This window comes from Myotis yumanensis, unplaced genomic scaffold (assembly GCF_028538775.1).
Source record: "Myotis yumanensis isolate MYYU_CA2020_CCGP unplaced genomic scaffold, mMyoYum1.0.hap1 SCAF_16, whole genome shotgun sequence".
Lineage (NCBI taxonomy): Eukaryota > Metazoa > Chordata > Mammalia > Chiroptera > Vespertilionidae > Myotis > Myotis yumanensis.
In genome coordinates this window covers 32178576-32204003 of record NW_027223767.1, presented here as the reverse complement: position 1 = coordinate 32204003, position 25428 = coordinate 32178576, and the positions used below count along the sequence as shown (strand labels likewise).

The 25428-nt window shown below is 43.1% G+C and overlaps 1 long non-coding RNA gene across 1 annotated transcript in view; it reads left to right on the top strand.

Annotated features, from left to right (window-relative positions):
- The window catches only part of LOC138994904 (uncharacterized), a 65360-nt gene extending 45058 nt beyond the window's left edge, over positions 1–20302 (top strand). The window contains exons 2-3 of the long non-coding RNA XR_011468487.1: positions 19649–19738; positions 20028–20302. This is a non-coding gene — a long non-coding RNA (uncharacterized lncRNA). The remainder of the gene's footprint in view (positions 1–19648; positions 19739–20027) is intronic.
- The last annotated feature ends 5126 nt before the right edge of the window (positions 20303–25428 follow it).

Genomic DNA, 25428 nt, shown 5'->3' with positions numbered 1-25428 from the left:
AAACTCCTATCTGTGCATTGCAGCAGGAAAACTCAAGGTCATGTGCTATAGTTGTGGTATGATACCTTTGTATACCATGGTTTGTCTAAAATGCTTCATTGAAAGTCCTTGAATCAGACAAGTGCCCTCTAACTTTCCATCTCCTGAATGAGAACGTTCCCTATAAATGAAGTCCTTCCACATTTATTATTTTTGTTATTATGCAAGTTTCAGGTGTACAACATAATTCAACATCTGTATACACTACAAAGTTATTTCTCCCAAAAGTTTAGTTATTGTCCATCACCATACAATTGAACCCCTGCCCCACTTTCGCCCACCCCCAGCCCTCCCTTCCACATTTAGATTACTGCTCTCGAGTGTAAGGTTTATCCCCTTATGGTAAACGTCAATTCTATATAATGTCTGCTGTGCTATAATGTCTTCCTTCTAAGGGAAGCATATTGATTTGAGTTAAACTGCAGGTTGCTGGCCAGCCAGTGTATTAATTGTCCTTGGTCAAATGCCAACCATTAGTCCAATCAGCTGCGTCTGGACATTGGAGGAGAGGGAGGGTAATTTAGTAATAAACAGGACAGCCTATTGCTGCTGCTTCTGAAGGCAGCCAGTTCATGGAGTGTCCAGAAATGGATCCCAAGGCCTGATTTGAACAAATAAGCCGAGGCAATCAGAATGCACCAGAAGCACTTTGGTGGTTATCTGATAAATGTTTCTCTCTCTGACTAGACAGTAAACTGCATGGAAATACATAGTAGGTGCTCAATAGGTATTTTTTTAAAATTGGTAATTAAATGCATGAATAAAATTGGGGAAGTCAGGAGAGGACTTGAGTGAGTCAAAGATTTGACTAAGTCACGTTAGGTGTAAGCCAAGTTATGAGTAAGCAGAACCTATGATGCAGAAAAGACTCAGTGAGTAAGACGGTAAGCAAGCCAGGCAGTAGTGCGTGGAGAGCGTGGCAGACATACAGGGAGGAGCTGAGTCACCAGTAAAGATTCACAGAATCTGTGGCTGACGTCGCAGAGCTGCCTTGAATCCACAGCTACCCTCCTATTCCTGTTTTTCCTGACCCTGATTGCTCATCCTTGTCTGCATTTCCATGAATAACTATCCTTACAATAAACCATTTCTTACTAACTTGAGTGAATTACCACTTCATGGGAATCTCAGCTTTAGGGAGCCCGAGGACAGCACATGAGCTCCAAGGGACTCAGTTATTACTTTTCCCAAGAAGCACATCATTCCTTTCTGTGAATAGCATGGTGGCCAGCTCATATGGAGATGTGCCCACATGCGTGAATTCAGAGTGGTCAGAGACACAGCTTAGGTTCAATCTAGAACTGCCATACATGTCTCTCCCCTACCCTCTTTTTAAGACCATTTTTCTTAGCACTCTTGAGCAAGGGCAACCAAATTTGCTTGGCCACAGCTGCATTTTAAATTAAAAATAAGCCCAGCTGGCATGGCTCAGTGGTTGAGCATCGACCTATGAACCAGGAGGTCACAGTTCCATTCAGGGCATATGCCTGGGTTGCAGGCTCGATCCCCAGTAGGGTGCCTGCAGGAGGCAGCCGACCAATGATTCTCTCTCATCGTTGATGTTTCTCTCTCTCTCTCTCCCTCCCCCTTTTCTCTCCGAAATCAATTAAAAATAAAAAAGAAAGAAAAAATAAGTACTATTTTCTAATATTTATGAAAAATATGAGGATCAATTTTATCATAGCATCAGTAATTACTGTTTGATTATTATGAATTATCAATTGGTTAATTGATGCCTGTATATATTGGTTTTCTATTGCTATTATAACAAATTACCACATCTATAGTGGCTTAAAAGACACAAGTTTATTATCTTAAAGCACTGTAGGTTAGAAGTTCTACAAGGGCTTCCCAGGTATTTCCTATGCCGTACTTTACATCCCCGTGACTATTTTGTAACTACCAATCTGTACTTTTGTTGTTGTTAATCCTCACCTGAGGATATTTTTTCCATTGAATTTCTTTTTTAGAGAGAGTGGAAGGGAGGGAGAGAGAGAGAGAGAGAGAGAAATATCCATGAGAGAGAGACACATTGATTGATTGCCTCCTGCATACGCCCCACCACAGCACGGGATTGAGCCTGCAACTGAGGTATGTGCCATTGACCAGAATTGAACCCGGGACCCTTCAGTCCACAGGCCAATGCTCTAGCCACTGAGCCAAACCAGCTAGGGTCATTCTGTATTTCTTAATCCTTTTACTTTTTTCACCCAGTCTCCCAGCCCCTCTCCCACCTGGCAACCATGAGTTTGTTGTCTGTATCTATGAGTTTGTTTCTGTTTTACAATTCTTTCCAATAGGTATCATCTCCATTTTATAGGTAGAGAAACAGACTCAGAGTGGTTAAATAATTTGTGTAAGGTCACATAGCTGGTAAGTGATAAAGCTGGAATTCAGACTAAATTAGTCAGGCACTAACCCCATGCATTTCCCACTATGTCCCATGGCCTTCCAAATTTTCTGTGGAACTTAGTTAATGTATATAAAAATTGATACACCACCACACATACATTCCTTCAGAGGCTTTAAGATGGACTTTCTTGAGCCCTTTACAGACGTACTTGGCATTACACATGTAAAAGGAAACCATGTTCCCAGGATAGAGTGCTTTCTGTATTTCCCCACCACAGTGCATAGCCAGGAAGACTGCTAGACATACTAAATATTTTTCTCAGAAAGAGACAATGGATATTTCTGCCATTTTATTAACTGGGAATGCTAAGGACCCGAGGACTGCGCATGGGGGTTTACTGGTCAGATTCATGTTCCAATCAAGACCTCTTTTTCCATCAATGACACTCAAACCTGCATCCAAGAAGCCAGCAAGGAGAGCCCTGAAATACTTGTCCAGAGAACCTTGTTAAGTTTCACCCCTACTCCTAACCATTCAGTTACGGTGACCAGCAAGATTGCACACCAGGTTCCCTAAAGATGCATCCTCACCAGGGTGAGGGAACTATCATGGTGGCTGAGGCCAGGAGAGCCTGTTCCTTTGGTATGGAGAGTCCTTCGATATTGGGTCTGGATACTGTGTGTTCTCCCTGCAACTCTGCCTCTCCCACGTTTCCTGTGATGCTCTCTGAGGCCAGATGTTCGATCAACAGCTCCCCTCCCACAGACTGTTTGCCTGTACTTTGGTCATCCTATCTTGTGCTGCCCTCTGATATTTATTTACTCACCCTTGATTTCTGTTGATTAATTGCCCTTTGTCTTATTGCTGCCCAGACCCTTGCAATTTTCATTGTGGCCTTATTCTCTCATACCCTCAGCCTGCTGCCACACTCGACATGAAGACCATTGCTTTCTAGAATTCTGTATGGGTATACCAAACATTTGCTACTTTGGAGCCAACTTCCCTTAGGCCCTTCCACTGTCAACAGCCATTTATTGAGATCAGCCACATCTTAAGACTGTGACTTTTCATATTTGTGTGTTTTTATGCATAATGTAATTTTGGTACTTAATTTGTATTCTTTTTAAAAATATGTTTTATTGATTTTGAGAGAGAGAAAGGGAGAAGGAAAGAAACATTGATGTGAAAAAGAAACATCGATTGATTGCCTCCAGTACCCCAACTGGGGGTTGAACCCGTAACTGGGCATGGGAATTGAACCAGAGACTGGTGAACAAGGTGATACTCAACCAACTGAGCCACACTGGCCAGGGCCAACTCATATTCTTGAATTGTATTCTTCTGCACTTCCAAATGTGCTGCTTTGTAGAGCTTGTTGTTTTGTTTTAAATATTTTTATTGATTTCAGAGAGGAAGGAAGAGGGAGAGAGAGAAAGAGAAACATCAATGATGAGAGAGAATCATCGATTGGCTGCCTTCTGCAGGCCCCACACCGGGGATCAAGCCCACAACCTGGGCATGTGCCCTGACCGGGAATCTAACCATGACCTCCTGGTTCATAGGTTGACGCTTGACCACTGAGCCACACAGGCTGGGCAGCTTGTTGTTTGTGTTTCTTTTGGTGGAGACTCATTGAGAGGGATTTGTGTGTGTGCTTCTCAGAAATCAGTTGGACTCCTTAACATTACTCAATAACTAGGAAGCTGGATAAATGACTTTTTTTAAAATAACAAATCTTCTAACAATAACAACCAACATCTATTAAGTAGCTCATATAAGCCCGATGTTATCCTCATATAATATAATTTATCTTTCCAAGAACTTTCCTAGATCACTATTTTACAGATGATGTAACTGAGGTTTAGAAAAGTCAAGTAACTTGTCCAAAGGTTCCTAGCCTAGTAGGTGATAGAAGATCCAGGAATTCAACCCCATTTTATCAGTTTCCAAAATGTAGACTTCCACTATCCTCTATTTTTGCTGTTTGCTCAGATCTTAGTTTGCAACATTTTAGGAAAGAGAATATCAAATAGCTAGGTAAACAGCAAGAAAGACTTTACGACAAAGGGGGTTTTTATTACTTTCTCCTGATAGGATAAAATAGGACAAAGGTGGCCAAGTGGAGTAGCATCCTAGAGGGACCAGGATAGAGTACCTGTTACCCTCACTGTCCTAGAGTGGTGCCAGTGTGGGTGGGAAAACAGGGGGAGCCAATGAATAAGCAGAAGCAAAGGGTTCATGAAGACGTACAGCCTGGTGGAAGTCCCACAGTGGAAGACAGACTGTAGTCTTACAACTAGTGGGCCTCATTATAACATCCCCATGCCAACTTGCCTGTTTTGCTTTTGTTTTTGTTTTTTAATTTGTCTTTATTATTGAAAGTGTTAAAGGTGTCCGTTTTGTGGTGGTTTTTTTGTTGTTTTCCCCCAATTGACTCCCCTCCTCCTCATATTCACCCCTCCCAAGTCTTTGCCACAGTATTCTCTGAGTCCATTGTACGATGCATATCTATAATAAAAAGGCATAATATGCTATTTAGACCAGACGTCCTTCCGGATGACCTTCCAGACAAAGCCAGAGCTGTGAGGGAAGCCCGGGTGCTGGGTGCCTGCCAGTGGTCATAGGGAAGCCCGGGTCCCGGGTGCCAGGGGGAAGCTGGTGCCAGCAGCCGGCAGCCGGAGGGGAAGAAGGCCTAGTCTTGCACGAATTTCGTGCATCGGGCCTCTAGTATGCATATAAGTTCCCTGGTTAATCTTTCCCCCACACACCCCTACCCTCACCTTCCCTCTGAAATTAATTGGTCTGTTCATGGTTCTTTGTCTCTGGATATATTTTCTTCATCTGTTTATTTTTTTCATTAGATTCCACATATGAGTGAGATCATGTGACACTTATCTTTCTCAGAACAATAACACCGTCTGAGAAACAGACTGGAGCTGGGAGAGAGTATCAGAGAAGGTGTAGTGGCTCCAGCAGCAAAAAAAATGATCTTGAGTTCTAAGGTGATAGGCTTGTTTGGTTCCAGCTGCTCTTGTCCTTTCCATGTGGGATCTCAACCCTAGTGGATGATGGTAACTGAAAGAGAGGGGTGTGGTTGACCTGTGAGGGGTTGAGAGAGTCAGATGTTGGAGGCAGGAAGTTGTTGGCTAAAGTGTGGAATTTCTCACACGAGACAATGGGAGATACTCAAATCATCAAAACTGAAATCCTAGAATTTAGAAGAAGAGTCTGGAGTGGGGGATGTCTCCAAAACAAAGAGCCCAGAGAGAGAGAGGCTGGGTAGAGTAGTGGAAAGAGTATGGAATTGTTTTTCTAAAATAGCTCAGCCCTTCCGTAGTTCTTTCCCAACCCAGCGAGCTGTAAGGATCCTATAGAAAGCCTGTGGCTGCTCATTTCCATGTTCCATTTTCTACCAAAACTACTTGTTCTGTTCAATGTCCTCTGTGTACATCCCATGGTCCTCTACCTAGCCTCTGCTGCTCTGCCTAGCATTTTTGGCTAGGCAGTTCACTGAGAAATCTCCTTGGTCCCTATTCCAGCTGCAACCCTTGGCAGTGTCCAGATTAGCAGTGGCCCCGTGCTCTGCAGCCTGCAAGCCATCTCATCCAGCCAATCTGACTAACTTGTCCCGGAACACCCCCTGAATCGTTCTCAGAGCTAGGCCCACAGCGATGTTCCTTCTATTCCACCTGGAAACCAAGAGATGGAGACCTATATTTTGTGTTGACTGTGTGCCATACCACTGATCATGTCCTGCCAAATACCATGATGGAGGTGGGGAGTAGGGAAATGTCTCCATTATAGCAGAGGAAGCTCTAGGTTTTATAGTTTCATAGGAATTGCTAGATTTTCCAAAATAACAAGGAGGAACACAAGAAAACCTATTTACCCAGCCCTGACCATGAGGGTTCTTTATCACAACATTTTCAGGAGTCAGCAAGGAAATTTTTCTTTCTGTCATTCACTTCATTCACATGTACCACATATAGGAAAATATATGAATCACAAGTGTACAGCTGGATGCATTTTTGCAAAGTGAACACACTAGTTTAATCAGTATCCAGATTAAGAAACAAAACATTATCAGTATCCAATCCTCTCATGTCCTCACCTGGTCACCACTCCCCATATGGTAACCACTATTCTGACTTTTAACAACGTTGATTAGTTTTGCCTGTTTTAGAATTTCATATAAATGGAATATATATTATGTATTCTTTTATGTGTGACTTTTTTTCTGGTCAACATTGTATTTGTATGATTTATCCACGCTGTTGTGCATAGCAGTAGTCTGCTTTGCATTGTTATATAGTGTATCATATGAATATATTCATTTTTATATGTTCTGCTGTTGGACATTTGGATTGCTTCCAGTTTCTAGTGATTATGAATAGTCCTGCTATGAACATTCTTGTACATGTCTTTTGGTGAACATATGTGTACATTTCTGGTGGGTATGTATCTAGGAGTTGAATTGTTCAGTAAAGTGTATGCATATGTTCAGTTTTAGTAGATACTGCCAAAGAGTTTCCTGAAGTTGTTGTAACCAAGGATTTTTTATCTTTCCTAAATCTCTGGGAGCCAGAAGGAAGGGGGTGCAGAGGCTGGCAGGTATAAATTTGGCTGGCAGTGCCAGCAAGTAAGTGTAGGTTAAAAGCAACTCTTCCCTCTCCTGTGCCATTGTTTTTGTCAGGTATTTTTCTTTCTCAAGGCACCAAGATGGACAATACATGCCACCCAGGTGCAGTTGGCTGGTAGAATTCTGCAATACTGGGACTTAGCATGAAGATTCTCAGCTAAGTCAATAAAAGATATCAAGATCTGGCTGGATAGCTCAGTTGGTTGAAGCATCATTCTGAACACCAAAAAGTTGCAGGTTCGATCCCCGGTAGGGGAGCATGCAGGACACAACTGATCAATGTTTCTCTTTCACATTGATCTCTCTCTCTCTCTCTCCCCCCTTCCTCCCTCTCTAAAATCAATAAAAACATATCCTTGAGTGAGGATTTTTAAAAAATGTATAGAAGATACCACACCAGAGGAGTTAGTGCAGCTGAAAACTGGGCGAAAGGTACAAGTCCAAGCAACCCGAAGGAGAAAGTGGAGGCTGTGGAGAAGTGGGGTTGACACAAAGAAGGGGTTGCAGATATCAAATTAGCATAGAAGGCCGAGAATCCAGGATGAGGAGAGAAAGAAGCAGCAGGCGAAGTGTGTATGGAAACAGGTGGGTGGTTCATGACTGGCCTTTATACACCAGCCTGGGGTGGAATGAAAATGGCCATCCAAGTTTAAAGAAATGGAAAACTGCCGGTTGGCATGGCTCAGTGGTTGAGTGTCAACCTATGAATCAGGAGGTCATGTTTCGATTCCCAATCAGGGCACATGCCTGGGTTGTGGGCTCGATCCCCAGGGTGGGGTATGCAGCAGGCAGCCGAGCAATGATTCTCTGTCATCATTGATGTTTTCTATCTCTCTCCCCCTCTCCCTTCCTCTCTGAAATCAATCATAAAAATATATATTTTTTAAAAAGAAACAAAAAACAAAACAAAATTAATCTCATTCTACTGAAAACCAGTTGAGTAAGCCTTGCCTAGAAAGGTCTTTCTTGGAGAATTGCAAACTTCTGGGAACTTGAATGGAGAATGTGGGGGTTGGAACAAATAGAGTTTTCTGTCAGAGATGTCATGTTTGTGTAACACCCATTTCTGCAGGCCGCTCTCATGTGAGAGTATAGTGTGGAGAGTAGCAGCCTCACCAGGAGATCATTGGAACCTCTGGTCCCTTCTGTATCTCTCAAGGATGATGGGGAGCGGGGGGACGAGGGGGGTCTCACATGCATTTCTGCGTGGCTATTCACTGACTCATTTCACCAACCACAGCTGGCGTGCAGCCTCTTCGCTGCTGAAGCGAGAGATGGCTTCCTCCCACCTGTTCCATAATCAAGCCACAAAAAAGACTGACACTGGGCCCTGTGTCTTTGGGGGCCTCTAACGGTACAACACTCATTTGACTTTGTTTTCCACCTGAACAAAAAACAACTGAGATGACGATGTGAGTGGCTTCCCAGTTTGCCACCCTCAAAAACCAACTCTCCTTAATGACCCCCCCACCCCCGTCTGTAGTTCCTAATAGTGTGTGCCTGCACACAAGTTACTCAACCTCTGTCCTATTTAACTTCCTCTGGGTAATATGGGAAGGAGAAGATCTACCTTTCAGAGTTTCTGTGAGGATTAAATGAGCTGATATGGAAAGGGTCTAGGGAAGGGGACACTCCACAGTTTCTTCCTTATCACCATCCCACGCAGGGGAGGAATATCTAATCTGGTTGTTTAGATTCAAAGACATTGACCAGGCCATTTTCCCTAGCAGTCAGGAGCACGCACGCTGTGCTTGGATCACGCATGGGGATGGATCCTTCCGGGTTCTTCACTCTTTGTCCCTGGGGCCTAGTGACACTCCCACTAGGCGGGCTCTCAGGCTCAGAGAGAGGGAACAGCCAGGTTGTAGTTACGCTGTGAAAGGACAGCCTGGCTCAGTCAGTATGTATTTTGATTGGGCGGAGTCTTGGCTGTTGTGGTGGTTAAATATTTTTAATTTTACCCCTGGAAAAGGCCCCGTGAGCCTTCAGCTCTAGGCTTGTGACCTCAGACCACCTTATCAGAGAGTACAAGCCTAGCCAAAGTTCAAGTGTTATTTGTTTTCCTTGCCACTGTCTTCTGTGTATATTTCTCCCTCTAGACCTTGAAGCGGGGGTTATGTGTGGTTTAAGGTAGGATTCTGGTATTCTTAAGCCTCTTGACCTAATATTACCTAGTGAACTCCAAACCAACCATAACCTTTAGCATTATTAATATTAGTAGTGTTTTGGTATCTATTACTACTTAATAAACCACTCCAAAATTGAGTGGCTTAAAACAATCTTTTTTTTTTTTCTTTCTCATAATTGTGTGGGTTGATAGATTGGTGCTCCGCTGGTCAGTTTTGCTGGGCTCATTTGGGTTTTTCACGTGGCTGCAGCCAGTTGGCAGCTGCGGCTGGAATTTCCAGGATGGCTTCCCCCATGTGTCTGATACTGTGCCAGGGATGTCTGGAAGGGCAGCCTCAGCTGGGATACTGACAAGGCAAGGTCCCTCTTTCTCACTGTGCAGTCCCAGGGCTTTCCTCCTCCGTGTGAAGTTATCAAATGGTGGGTTAGGCTTCCTGAAAGCATAGATGTGGAAGCTGCCAAACATTCTTAAGGCTTAGGTCTAGAGCAGACACAGTGTTTCTTCTGCCATATTCTGTTCCTTAAAACAAGTCACAGCCTGGCCAGCGTAGCTCAGTGGTTGAGCGTCGACCTATGAACCAGGAGGTCACAGTTCGATTCCTGGTCAGGGCACACACCCGGGTTGTGGACTCGATCCCCATTGTAGGGCGTGCAGGAGGCATCCAATCAATGATATTCTCTCATCGATATTTCTCTCTCTCCCTCTCCCTTCCTCTTGAAATCAATAAAAGTATATAAAAAACAAAACAATCACAGGCCTAGCCATGATTCAATGAGAGGGACTGCATATGGGTGTGAATGCTGGGAGGATGATTGATTGGAGGCCACCAGTATAACCGATCTCCATAAGAAATGCTATGAGTTCGATTTTCCATCTCTAGATTTAGTAAATGTATGCCAGGACTCACCTCTCTCCCCACTCAGGGTTAGTTTTTTCTACATATGGTATAATCTCTATAAAGTCTTTCCTGAGAGCTTGGGAATCTTAGTGTATAGGGCTAGTCATATACCCCACCATATCCGGTAACTATCTTTAGTATGTGGTTTAATTTCCAGTCATGCAAATAAAGCCTCTGTTGATCCACCTCCTCCATTTTGACCTCACTGGATTGTGTGGGGGATTCAATAAAATCACTTCTGTAAATTGCCTGGCACTACATGTTAGTAAATGCTCAATAATGGCAATTGTTATTATTTTATTATTACCAGGGTCCCTAAGGTATTGAGCTGGCCTTGGTAAAAATGTAATGAGATGACTTTGAGAAGTCACAGTTCCCCAGGGCACCTGAGTGATTAATATCCAAGAAAGTGGGTGGAATTGTTAACCTGAGATAATGGGGACAGAACAGATTATCAGCCACCCACAACACACAAGATAAAAAGAGAATCAACAAGTGCAATTGCAGGAAGTATCAGAAAAACAACAATAACAAGAAGAAAAAGTAGAAATAATCTGAGGACAGGTAATTAGGGAAAGTAATTTGGAAGAGTGATGTTAGAACAAAAGGAAAAATAATTTATTTCTTAGTCAGCAAAAGGCCCTGCACAGGCGATATGGCCAAGCTAACAGAGAGATTAAGGGGGATGGAGGGAGGGGTGGGGTAGGAGATGAGGAGCTGCCAGTGTCCAGCTTGCAAGGAAGGTACCAACTGACTGAGACACAGTGGGACCTACAGTCACTTTGGAGTAGAATGAACCTTGCAGCACAACTAATTATAGATGAACCAGACAGCAGAGGACAAAGGACAAAGACAGCTCTTGGGAGGTAATAAATCAACCTATCCAGAGTGAAGAAACCAAGCCAATCAAACAGCTTTGGTCTCATCATGATTATGGTGTTAGCATTTAGTCAGTTTATAATTCACTGTCTACAAACCTTCTTTTCCTGTTATGCCCAGATTTCAAGATTCCCAAGAAACCACACCAGGGAGCCAGCCATATCCGATGCAAAAGCATAAGAGTCTGTATTCGAGCTAGCTCGGCTCCCCCACCTCACCAACACAGCAGCAGGAAGCAGAGAGAGAGAGAGAACTCTGTGTGGAGAGGGGTTTTATAGGGGGTTGGAGTAAGGGGAGGAGAAAGGGCTGTGGCCTTGCCGATTGGCCAGGCGCAAGTCGGTGTCTTGTTCCTGGGTGTGGCTAGCAGAGGCTTAGACTTCTGGGAAGAAGCTCCTTGCCAAGCACATGGCCAAGGTAAGATGGAGGGCGTAGCACTTACCCTGGGGCAAGATGGAGGGCATAGCCCTTACCCTGGGGCAAGATGGAGGGCCTAGCCCTCGCCCTTTCATTCCCCCCTTTGTCTTGGAACTTCCGGCTCAATCATGAGATGGACTGCATTTCTATTCCACCGTTGCTAGAGGCCCGAACTGGGCACACAGAACTATCAACTGAACTATTGCTATATGCTTAACAAATGGTCCGGTGGAAGGGAAAGAAACCATTTCAGCTTTAGCAACTTCTATTGAAATAGGATTTTTCTTCTTAAAATTCCTCCATGGCTATCAAAAAGCCAAATCAAGATTAATTTATCTACTGTCCTGATGTTTGCATAAACACAACAAGAATGGTAACTGACCACCTTTGCTGGAATCTCATGGTTGAATTTTAATGTGCCCTGTAGGGCCAGGAAGCCAAGCCATCCAGCTGCCATCAGGCCTGCCTGCAGTATCTGCTGAGTTAGGTGAATCCTTCACCTGTAGTAACTCCACCTGAGCCCATGCTCCAGGCTTTAAGGCCCATCTCAGTAGCCCTCCTACCCGTTGCGGCCCAGAGTGTGTGGGGGTTCCGCAGGGATGCAGAGGCATCTTTACTGCTCCCCTTCTACTCTTACCAACCGCCAGTGATGGTAGGGCATCGGCCTGACACTCCAGCGCCAGCCATCTTCAGGGCTCCCAAGCAGGATACCAGGCTTTCTTCGTGGCATTTTTACTGGCTTTAAGTCTTTAGAGCTCAGACAGGGCTCTTTAAAACATGATACTCCAGTCAAAGTTTTCCGTTAATAAAACCACTATTAGGAACCAGTCTTATTGAATCTATGCAAAGAAATGTATTGCCATGACTTATTTAGCATTGCCAATATTTCAGAGGAATTATATAAGGAGAAAAACATACTGATCTGCTCTAAGATTTTCTGACTTTCCTTGCCAATTCCTTTTAACAAAACAGTAACTATTGGCATTAAACCTTCTTTCTATGCATAACCATGCCTCAGACCTTCTATTCCAACTACCCCTGACATGGGCATGGTTACGCAGGCCTGCAAGACAGTATACAGGCTGCCAACCGTCAACTGTCTCAATAGAGACCAAAACCTGATGGACACCCTTCCCTGCCCAGTTGGATGCCTGCCCTCTTGGCAGCTAGACACCCTTTACTTTTGGGGCTCACCCCACACAGTCCCCTTCCAGGATAGCCAACATACATTCAAACCTGCAAGAGAATCAAAGGTCAATATAACATATCAATACAATGACTAAAGTCTATTCTTGACCTTCCTATAAATTGTCCTTGTCTCTTTGGAGCCATGTCCATGAAGATGCAGGCATCATCTAAGTCTATTACACAGTTTTGTGGGGCCTCCCGGCAGCAGGAGTGATCGAGAGCAATGTTACCAGCATCAGGCAGGTTGAGCACGCTGTAGCTTGAGCTTGAGTGGGTGGCGTTGATCTCGATCGGCGCTCCATTTGGTGACGAAGTCTTCCCGGATCACGGATGGACCCAGGTCGTGACGCCGTCTACCTTGAGAGCAGTGGGGGTCGTCAGCACCACAGTGTAGGGACCCTTCCAACGTGGCTCGAGGGTCTCCCGGTGGTGCCTTCTGATGTAGACCCAATCTCCTGGTCTGTGCTGATGAGGAGTTGGGGTTGGGCTGGTCTTGTACAGATTCTAGGGCCCATTGCCTTCCTTTCACAGGCAGGGGGAAGGGCCCATGAAATCTCTGCCCTGAGGAACTGTGAGCCCCACCCTTAAATGTCCCAATCAGACTAGAAAAGCCACAAATACCTTTTAAATCTACCCCAGAATTCCAAAATCCCAACCCACCACAGAATATCACATAGCAAATCAAAGTTCCCAGCAAACAAACAGACAGAGATGTTTCTAGTTAGGCGGGCCGATTCCACCTCTGACAGAGAGCAAACGCCCTTAGGGAAAGATCCCAGTGGCCGCTCAGGGTACTTTGCTATCGGTCAGAGCACTCAGCCTCAAAGAAATCAAGCGTGTGGTGTTTTTTTTTAGACACAAACAGAAATTTCACTAGCTAAACAATTTTCAATAAAGACAGATAACATTTCCCATTAAAAACTTTGAATCACCACAGGAATAAACAAAACAAAACAGAAATAAACAAAAACACTTTTACACAGGCGCATGCCACATTTACAGCACAAAATACCAACAGATAACCTAGTTTGATTAACATATTATCTAGAGCCCTTAGGTAACCTGGGTCAAACTTAGGCATGCCATCCAAACTACAGTCCTGGGTCTCCAGAACACTGAGTTGATAAGTTAACTGGAGCCCTCCGATCCTGGGACAGCTGTGCTGTCCCTCCCAGGCAAAGGAAAAATGTGCCTTCTAAGCCCAGTATGAAACCACAGTTTCTACCTGAAATAATCGTACTTTACTTTAGAAATTGGATTACTGCTATTAGTCCCTTTTAAAGACTTTAACATATTAAATAAATCCGAGAGGCAAGCACACTTCCTGCCCCATAAAACTCCGCCTTAAAGCTCCACCCTTGACTAAATCAGAGGTAGGGGCCTTTGCTGTTTCAAGATGGCGGCCCCCAGGGGAGCGGCAAGTCATGTGGCTGACATGGCGGTTGCCAAGTCATGCAGCCCAAAATGGTGGCTGTCTACACTGTTTTTTTGCAAATCAGGACCAATAAGCAAAGGCATTTAGTTACCACAATTACACAATTTTTCCCAATTCAATCCGAACCTTAAACTTTTAGCTGGCAAGTCAAAATATTCAGCATTTCTCAATTAGTCACATCTTTAAGAGTAAACTTTACTTTTTACTTTCAAGCGGCTCTGGAAAACCACATTTGAGCCTTGCAAAACAGGTTCTGGCCTACCTGGTCTTTTCAGACGTAAATTGACCACATTCTTTAAGATTTTGCTACAGGCAGGAGGCGACTACCCCCTTCCTCCATTAAGAACAACCTTTAAAAACTGTTCTTTATTATGGAAATGCAAATCCTGCTGCTAAAATCTAGCTGGCATCTTTTTTTTTTGTGGGGGGGGGGGATGATCAGTCTTGGGCTCCATCCTGCACATCTGCAAAGAGACTCTAGCTCAAAACTTTATCCAAAATCGGACAGTGCTCGCATTAGTTTTAAGCCAGCTTTTCTCTCTACACGTGCACAGAAATCCCAGACGCATTTACTTGGGGAGGGAGTGACCTGTTTTCACAGATCCTCACTCAGACGCCCGCCCGCCCGAAGTCGTGGAGCCACACAAAGGAGGGGAGAGGGCAGGCCCCCTCCCTCCACACTCACACACTTTCACCAGACATTCACTCGGAGTTTAAACAATAACAACTTCCCAACTCCTGAGGGAGCTCTACAGCCTCCCCCAATCTCCTTGAAATGATCAATCACAATACCCAAAGGAGCAGTCTGAGTCCGTCCCATAACATCCGTCCAGTAAGTCCACAGAAAACAGAAAAACACAGGCACACACAAACAGAGGGCCCCAAAGAACAGCCTTCCAACTCCATGGAAGCAACTAGAAGACGGCCTTACGCCAAACCGGCAGGAGCAGCCCGCCTCGTCTCAAATCTGCAAGGGGAAACCACTTCCCTTGTGAGGAGCATACTCATCCCTCGTGAGGGGCATACTCATCCCTCCTAGGGAGCAGAACGTCTTCCAACTCTCCCCGCCCGTGGTCCTTCAGCAGTGTGTCACCTAGACCGCTTCGGGCACTACAGAATTTCAGAAGTGAGCTCACACAGGACAGATACAGAACAAGTCCCTGAACAGAGGCAGTAGAAAACTGCCTAGGAATGCTTCTCTTCTACCTTTTTTAAAAGATAGGCCAGATTCGAACCCTTAGCCAGTCCAGTTTTGATGGTGAGTAACATCTAGAACCCATTCCTCCAGATACAGGATAAGTCCCTTAGAGATAACATATGTTACACAGAACAGAATACACAACACACAGACACTTACCGCGGCCAGTCAGACTCTACGGATTGGGGGGTCCCTCGATGGTTTTGGGGATCTCGGATGAGCCCCCAAATGTTATGCCCAGATTTCAAGATTCCCAAGAAACCACACCAGGGAGCCAGCCATATCCGATGCAAAAGCATAAGAGTCTGTATTCGAGCTAGCTCGGCTCCCCCACCTCACCAACACAGCAGCAGGAAGCAGAGAGAGAGAGAGAACTCTGTGTGGAGAGGGGTTTTATAGGGGGTTGGAGTAAGGGGAGGAGAAAGGGCTGTGGCCTTGCCGATTGGCCAGGCGCAAGTCGGTGTCTTGTTCCTGGGTGTGGCTAGCAGAGGCTTAGACTTCTGGGAAGAAGCTCCTTGCCAAGCACATGGCCAAGGTAAGATGGAGGGCGTAGCACTTACCCTGGGGCAAGATGGAGGGCATAGCCCTTACCCTGGGGCAAGATGGAGGGCCTAGCCCTCGCCCTTTCATTCCCACATCTGTTCCTCTAGTTTTCCCCTTATTTCTCCTGGAGGGTGGGGAGGGGAGCAATAATCTGAGAATAAAGAGATTAGTAAAATGTAAGTAAGATCATGGGGGTCAAAGCATTGTGTAAACTTTTAAGTGCTCAACAAATGTAAAATGCTGATAAAGGCGCTAAAGAAAAAAAGTGAAATGCTATTGTTTTTAAGGAAAGCAGATTCAAGCATTGCCCAGAGGGAGGGGTGTTGGAGCCCATGGCTGAGTTGAGCAGTTTCAAAGCTAACTGTTGTCCTTGTGAGCTCTCACCCATGGCTCTGACCCTCACCTCTGTCCCATCCCCCAACAGGTCATTTACCTTTAAACCAGGTTTGTGAACTGAAGCTGTAAGGAATGAGTATTTAACCATTGTATTAAATTAATGAACAACTATCTAGGTATAGATAATTCAGAAAGGATAATCATCTAGCTTCATCTGTATCAGAGACAAGGATTTCTGAACAGAAGGAATACAATTTATGGGGAAATACTTTGGTAGTAGGCTGAAAGGAGGGAGGGCAGTCATAGGAATAATTCTTAAGTTAATTTTATCATGAACACAGCAGGAGGAGCTGTAAAGGTTTTTGGTGTTAAAATAGCCTGAAGGTACAAAGCCATAAAAATGTATCAGAAAAGATGTTTGAGTCTCTCTATAAGATTCAATATAATTTTCATTTATTCTTTCATTCAGCAAGTATTGATTGAGTTCTTGTATACATGGTATTGTCTGCCTTCATGAAATGGATTGTGGAAGGTGAGACAGACAATAAAATAATAAATAAACAAAATGCAAATAAATTTCAGGGAATCGTAAATTCTATGAAGAAAATTAAGTTGGGGAAGGGGATGGAGAATGGTTGTGTATTCAGAGTCTCCCCTGCCCTGCACTTAGCACAGTGAGGGGCCATAAATAACAAATAAGTAAATGAAGAAATGACTGCCCTCTTCCAAGTTCAAGCCTTCACTTCCACATGCCTACTTTATTGTCAGTTACCTTCTAATGCAGTGGTTCTCAACCTGTGGGTCACGAACAATGAAAATACATCCTGCATATCAGATATTTACATTATGATTCATAACAGTATCAAAATCACAGTTACGAAGTAGCAACGAAAATAATTTTATGGTTGGGGGTCACCACAACATGAGGAACTGTATTAAAGGGTCGCGGCATTAGGAAGGTTGAGAACCACTGTTCTAATGGGTCATTCTGAGTTCATTCTCTCTTGTTTTCAGGTTTAAAATGCTGCTTTTATCGTGTCACTTTTCTACTCCAAAACCTTCAGTGACTTCCGATTGCCTTTTTCTTTTTTAAGTAAGGCTTAAGGAAAATAGTATGCTTATCTGTCACTAAATCTTATTGACTAATATAATTTCTCCCCTGTGTCTTACTGAAGACATGCAGTGTCCTTTTAACATCTTTATTAACATGAACAACTTTACGGGAAGAAGGTAATCAACAGTAAACTATTTATGTCACTCAAAATCTTTGAACTATGGAATCAGTGAACTTTAGCACTAAGAATGCCCTTGGAATCATTCTCAACTAATTCCTTCATTTCACAAATGAGAAAACAGAGCAAGCAGGTAAATTGCTCAGGTACTGATACCTAGCCAAGTGAAGCCTCTGTCATAACTAGAACTCAGCTCTTCTGATTCCCACTGCACTACGTTATATACATACATACATACAGTTTTACATAGTTTAATCGGAGTATATATGATATTTTGTGTCTCTTCTGCTTACATTACTCTTGTGGACAGAGGCTTAGAAAAGTTAGGTCATACAGCTAGCAAATTCAGAATACAAATCTTTAATGCCAAAGTTTATGCACCACACTGCTTCTGTTTGGCAAGTCACTGAGGGAGAGGGCAGTACTTTACCTTTAGAATAGTCTTACAGAGGAGAACTATATAAAGGTTGAGATTGTCCCTGTGAAAAGTATATAAGTCCTTTTAGTAATTTAAATGTATATTACAATGATTAAACAGTTTAGCTCAACAATTCTAACTTTTCACCCAACAGGAGACAACCTTCAATGACTCCCTATTGCCTACAGGATAGAGTTCAAATACTTTGCCCTATATGATTCATCCTATACCCTCTTATATACCAGATTTTCTACTGCTTTCCTTCACATACTCATAGTTTCTAATGCATGGCTTATGCATGCTAGCTATTAGGTGCATATAAAAACAACCCGAAAACAGGTCAAAAAAGTTTTGGAAATGCTGCATACTGTAGATTCCTCAGAGATTTACATATTAGTATACTACAAACTCTGAGAAGTCCTACAGTAAAGAAATTTTTTTTTCACAAACAATAACTTTTTCCACACAAGATTTACATGAGTCAGGATCCAGAACAGAAAATAGCACCTATGCCAGGGAATCTAATATGAGACACTAGTTTTAAATTTTTTGGAGGAATTAAAAAGGTAGGATGGTGAGACAACCCAGAAGTGAGAAATATGAAGGAGATGCTACCCTAGGGCTCTAGGACTAGAGGAGGCAGTGTTGTCTAGATGTGGTAACATATTTTTGGCGGTAGGCTCTCCAGCTACTGTTAAGCCTTGAGATAACTCCAGCCCTGGCTGACATCTTGACTGCAACCTCATGAGAAATCTTGTACCAGAGTCCCCTCGCTAAGCCAGGTCTTAGATTCCTGATCCTCAGAAACTGTATGAGAAAATAAATATTTGTTGTTGTAAACTGGTAAGTTTCAGAATAATGTGACCCACAGCAATAGATAACTAATATAAGTGTTGCTACCTGGAAGTGGGATTCTGCTGTAACAAAAATCCTAAAATGGGCAGTGGGCTTTGGGGAGAGTGTTAGTGAAAGTCTAAAATACTCTGAATAAACTGTTAATAGAAGTATCTTGACCTTTAATATTGCTGCAGGTGAAGGTTTGCAAGAAAATGAGGTCATGTTATTGGAAACTGGAGGAAAGGGGATCCTTATTATACAGTAGCAGAAAGTTTAGCAACACTGTTGCCCGCAGTAACTGAAAGGTAGAAAATGCATCTAATGAACTGGGTGATCTAGCTATGGAGATTTTCAAGCAAAGGCTTCTTCTTGTTGCTTATAGTAAAACGTGAGAGGAGAGGGGTAAACTAAAGGGAGAACTGTAGAACAAAACGGAGACATAATTTTCTGGGTTTGAAAATTCTCAGCCTCTCCAAATGGCAAACAATGCTAAAATTAAGATATAGATAGATTCTGAGCAAAGATCACATCCAGGGTACTGACAATAAAACATTGTCCAGCCCGCCCAGCCAGCCTAGTTCAGTGGTTGAGCGTCGACCTATGAACAGAGGTCCTGGTTCAATTCCCGGTCAGGGCACATGCCCGGGTTTTGGACTTGATTCCCCGTCGGGGGTGTGCAGGAGGCAGCCGATGGATGGTTCTCTCTCATCATTGATGTTTCTATCTCTCTCTCCCTCTCCCTTCCTCTCTGAAATCAATTTTTAAAAAAAATTGTCCAGCCCTAGCTGGTTTGGCTCAGTGGATAGAACATCGGCCTGCGGACTGAAGGGTCCCCGGTTCAATTCCAGTTAAGGGTACATGCCCCGGTTGTGGGCTTGATCCCTAGAACATGGCTCTGAGAACCAGGAAAATTATTCCCAGGCCTTGTGACTTAATCAAGAAACTTTCAATGTTTGCTCAGCTGGATTTCAGAAATAAATGGGCCAGTGACTCCTTTGTGCCTGCTATTTCCCCTCTTTTTGCACGGGAATGTCTATAGCAGTTACCCTGTTACTATCTCACCATTGTATGTTGGGTGCATCAAGGGACAAATAGTTTTGGTTTTTTCCAGGGGGAGAGAAACTGTACTCAAGGAGCTATACTGAAGGAAGTCAACTGCACCTGCACCTGATTTCGATGGTGAGATGCTGGACTTCATGAGGTGAGACTTCTGGTGACTTTGGGAGGAAGTGAGTGTATTTTGCATATGGGAGACATGAATCACTGGGGATCAGAGGAAGGACGGTGGCAGCCAGCCTCCAAGAGAGCCCTCAGTTATCCTGGCCTCTTGGTATTCACACCCTTGTGTAGGCTCCTCCCACAAGTAGCACAGTTGGTCTGAATGACCAACAGCATGTGGCAGAAATGACAGTATGTTATTTGTGAAGATTAGGTTATTAAAAAGGCTGCAGCTTCCATTCTGGTATCTCTATCTCTGTTTCTATCTCTAGCTCTATCTCTTGAATAACCCCCTGTTGGAGAAGCAAGCTGCCATGTTGAATGCATCTCTAAGGAGAAGACCACCAGGCAGAATACTTACGTCTCAGGCCAGCTAGGAACTGTGTTCTGCCAACAACCATGTGAGTGAATGTGGAAGTGAATTCTTCAGTTCTACTCTGGCCTTGAGATGACTGCAGCTTCAGCCAATATCTTGACTGTAACCTCATGAGAGGCCCTGAGCCAGAACCACCTGGCTAAGCCACTCTCAGATTACTAAACCTCAGGAACTGTGTGAGATAATAAAATTTTTGTTGTTTTAAGCTGTGAAATTTCAAGGTAATTTATTATGCGGCAATAGATGATAAAGACACCAGCCCAAGAGCTAGGATCGCCCAGCAGAGAGGGACTTGTCTGGCTTACAGTTGGAGCTACAAAGAAGATGCAGCCATTACTGGAGATACTGCCTGAAGCAAGGGAGAAGGAAAGACCCCCATAGCCCCTCGTTTGCTTCCTTTGCCTCCATGGACCAAACCAAACCATAGGAGAGCCTGAGAAATGTCCTTTGCAAGAGCAACCTCTTGCAGTACAGAACAGGACAGAGGGAGAGAAGGAAATTAATCTAAGAACAAATAGGCAAATTACCAGTACAGCCAAGAACCCTTTACCTGTGGAATTCCAGTAACATTCTTCAGAACCTTGTCCTCAAACTCCACTTCAGGAAACAGTGGCCTACAACTACTCTTCTCCAAATCTCTGCAAGTCCAAATCTTATACATCAATTATTATACACGTTTTAAAAATATATATATTTTATTGATTTTTTACAGAGAGGAAGGGGGAGGGATAGTTAGAAACATCAATGAGAGAGAAACATCGATCAGCTGCCTCCTGCACACCCCCCACTGAGGTTGTGCCCGCAACTAAGGTACATACCCTTGACTGGAATCGAACCTGGGACCTTTCAGTCCCCAGGACAATGCTCTATCTACTGAGCCAAACCGGCTAGGGCAATTATTATACACTTTAAATGTAAAAGTTTTTCTCCACTAACTTTTTGGTCTTTGTTACCTGGGTTAGCACCATTGTCTTCAGTTCACAACATTTGACTTATACCCATTTTAGGCATTTTCAACATAACCTCGTAATCTAGTGCATGTCTTATTGTCTGAGAACTAATAGCTTCTTGAGGGTCAGATCTGTTTCTGATTCACTGTTGTGTATTGCCTCATCATCATAGCACCTAGCACAGGATCTTGCTCATATTAAATACCAGTAGGTATGAAGTGAGTGAATGGATGTCAAAGCCAGTGGTACAAATGGTATACAACTCTGTTGCCTTCCTCTGTATTACTATTGACTCCTTTATATACTCATGGTAGAACCAAGAGATTCTAGAGTAATCTTCCTATTTTCTTGGCTGGTCACATATTTTGAACGCCTTTGAACCCGTTCTTGGGGGAAGAGAACAATAAAATTGCAAACTGGTTTGTGTGCAGGGATAATTGTCCTGTGAGACCAAAGTCCTCTGGGAACTTTTTAGCAGGAGGTGTAGGTTCAGAGAGCTGCACTGGTCTTCTCTGTCAGCTTTGGCTACTCTGAAAAAAATCATCTGCTCAGTAAGAAAGGAATGCTCAGCATTTTGCAAAAGCGATTTCCTCTACTTCCCTATCTTCCTTGCTAATGCCTTGATAGAGGGAATAAATTCAAAACAGAAAGGAGGTTTTTAGATCAGCTCCTCTTAATTAGTTCAGGCCTCTTCACTTCCTGCCGGGATTACCACAGGGCCCCCAACGAGTCTCCTGGCATCTTGTTTCTAAAAACAAATCTTAGCTGGGCACTCTCATGTTTAAAGTTTTTCTCAATGGGTGCGCACTCTCTTCTGGATGAAATCCAAATCTTCATGATTTGGCCTTGGGGTTACTTTTTCAGCCAAATCTTTTCTTATTGACACCAAGCTTTTCAGTTCTACCCTTCCTTCTGGCCCTCTCCCTCCCCTCTCAACTGAATCTTCTAAGTCAACCCAATTCATACTTCAAGATTTAGTTTCAACTCTCTCTCCAGGAAGTTTCTCTGGAGCCCCTCACCATAGGTTAGGCTCCCTTAGCATGCTTTACAGACCTCTCTGGCCTTGAGCAAGTTGCTCTCTACACCTCAGCATCCCAATCTGGAAAATTGGGATAATATATTATTTACCTCTGAAGCTTATGGCAGCGATGATAATTGATGCAAAGTGCCTGACATATATTAAATGTTACATATTAGGTATTAAATCATAGCACTTAACTCAATATCTTCATTATGTTTGACCCAGAGTGGTCAAATGACCAGCTCAAGTAGAATAAAATCAGGGGGAGGGGGACATCTGATTTGCTTAAGGTTTACAAACCAAATTTCAAAGTGAGGAAGTTAGGGGAAATTGACTTCAAATTTCATTTTTAAAATAAAATATTTATCAAGAAATAAACTTGATGTTGAGAGTAGATGCTACACGACTAAGAAAAATGCACATCAGGGCACCTTTCAAGTCAATTCAGGATATTTGATGCTTAGAGCTGAAATGTTTTCTTATTTGTCCCAACTTGCTAATTTACTTGGTTTATTTCTATATTCAACAAAGTAGTGTCTGTACATTCACTAAACAAAATGGCTTGCAACTCCTCAGCCTTTTTTTCTCTATTGAATTAAGTACAGCATAAAGCCATTAAGGTGACCTTAAAGAAAATCAATATCGTCCCCAGGCTCACGACCACTCACTCCACAGCTTAATTGGTCCTTAGCCTTCAGCTTTCGACTCTAGACTTGTGTTATCTAACACAGTTGCCACTAGCCACATGTGGCTATAGGGTACTTGAAATACGGTTGACCGAAATTGGAAATGTTCTATAAGTAAAAATACAGATTTTAAAGGTTTAGTTAAAAAAAAAAAAGCATGCCAAAGCCGGTTTGGCTCAGTGGAGAGAGCATCGGCTTGCGGACTGAAGGGTCCCAGGTTCGATTCCGGTCAAGGGCATTTACCTGGGTTGCGGGCACATCCCCAGTAGGAGATGTGCAGGAGGCAGCTGATCAATGTTTCTCTCTCATCAATGTTTCTAACTCTATCTCTCTCCCTTCCTCTCTGTGGAAAATCAATAAAATATATTTTTTAAAAAAAGCAAACTATCTCAATAATGTTTTTTATGGTCCTCATGTGAAATGATGTTTCTGTTATATTGGAATAAATATGATATATAATTAAAATTAATTTCACCTATTTTAAAAATATTTTTTAATGTGGTTACCAAGAAACTTTAAATTATTTCTTTAGCTCTCATTATATTTCTACTGGACAGTGCTGCTGTAGACCCCGGGGCTTTTCAGAACCAGGTGGGGAGCGTTAGTCTTCCTGGATGTTCTCTGTCTCAGGTCATGTAGCTGTGTCACCCTTCTTGGAAGGTAGGTGCCCCCCTATTGCATTCAGCATGGAATCCTAAAGAGGCTGAAGGAGTTAAATAATAGTTTGAGATCACTGAGCAAATCCATATTTCAAAGAGTTGAGGATAATAGGTGATTATTGACCCAAAGCAACATCTAAGATTCACCTTAACTTGGTTATTCTATGTTACTTGGATTATCTCTTTTAATTGTTGTGACAACTCTAACATTTAGGTGCTATTATTACATACACATTGTACAAATGAGTAAAGGGAAGTTAGGGAGCTGGCAGGCATGGTGTTTTGACTCCAGTTGGTCCAACCATCCAATGGTATATCTAGCAAGATTATGAGCTTCCTGTGTGTCCTATGCCTTGTCCATACATGACCTGACACATACTAGATGGCCAGTAAATATGTATAGTAGGCATATATATATAGTACAACTTCAACCATGTAGGGATATATATGGAAAAGTCTGGAAAGAAATACATCAAAATGTTAAAAGGTGGTGATGTTTATGTGTGTGTTTTTTGTAATGTACACTTTAAAAAACTATCTTTACACTTTTCTGTATCTTCCAAACTTTTGACAATGTGCGTATACTGTTTTGATTTATTTCCATTACTCATTCAAAATGTCATTGAAAGAGAAGGTAGGTGGTTACTGACGCGTTCTCTGTGCTGACATTGCTGTCTCCTCTGCTCCTCACCCCCCAACCCCCAGCATGTTCCATTCCCCTCACAGTTGGGGTCCCTCTCCTCCACTTGGCTGCTCCATTCTCTGTCTCAATCTCTCCTGCTTTTTCACCTCTCTCTCTCTCTTTTCCCCTCTGTCTCTCTCTGACCTCTTCCTTTCTGTGACCCTCTCATATTTTTCCTCTAGATCTTCCTCCCTTCTTGTCTCCTATCTCCCTCTTCTTTTTGAGAAGATTGACATTCACATGAAAGGTCAATCAAATGTTACTTTGCACCTGGTAGGTTTTAGGCAGATTCTACCTGCCTCTGGAGTCCTGAAAAAGTGCTCAAGTTGGGGGAGGGGGCAATGGAGAGCAGACTTCTAAAGAGGATGCTATGTATTGGACAAAATGAGAAGTGAGAGAGGACATTTCAGAGTGACAAAAGCAGTGAGAACAAAGGTGTGCGGGTTCTCCCCGGGAAAGTGAGCAGAGGCTCTCACCTTGGGTGTGGGGATTGCTGTCTCCGGGTGCTGGCACTCACTTAGAAGGATGCGGACCTTAGTTGATTTGAGCTCCTGGATTGAATTAGTCCTGGTTGTATAATTGACTTTGATATGTGGCCTTTAGATCTGAATTGGGTTTAATAAGATTTAACTGCTTCAAAGGGCTTTATAAGAATTCATTTTAGCCTTTAAATCTGATTTCAAATGCTACCTATTTTGAGACGCCTTCTCTGACTTTGATGCTCCTCCTCCAGCGCTCTTATTGTGCCATAGTTGCTACATACCTTATTCAGGCAATTATTTCCATCGTATTTTATCTTACGCTGTGGGGAATGGTTCCTTTTTTGCCTCTCTTCAGGCATCTTGAGGGACAGGCAAGTATCTTATTCATATTTGCATCCTAGGCCTAGCACAGAGCAGCAGCACAATCAGTTGAGCACACAGTGCTGAATAATGATTTTAAAAGTATATTAATAGCTAACATTTATTAAGCACAGTGGCAAGCCCTATACTTACACTGTTTCAGTCACTGGACACTTTAGGAGAAAAGTACTTTTATTATCCCCATTTTACAATGAGAAAACTGAGAGTAAGGGAAATTTATTTGCGAAAAAAATTTATTTGATCTAAAGTCAAATTTGATCCAAGATCAACTAGTAAGTAGAAGAACTTTTTCTACAGGCTTTTGGCTTCAAGATCTGGGCTCTTAGCCACCCTAGATGAATGAATGGATGGATGAGAAATGCTTTTCATACTGTGGCTGAAGACGTAACATTTATTTTGCAGAGGCAGTTATAATTTAAAATTATGGTAAGTCCTA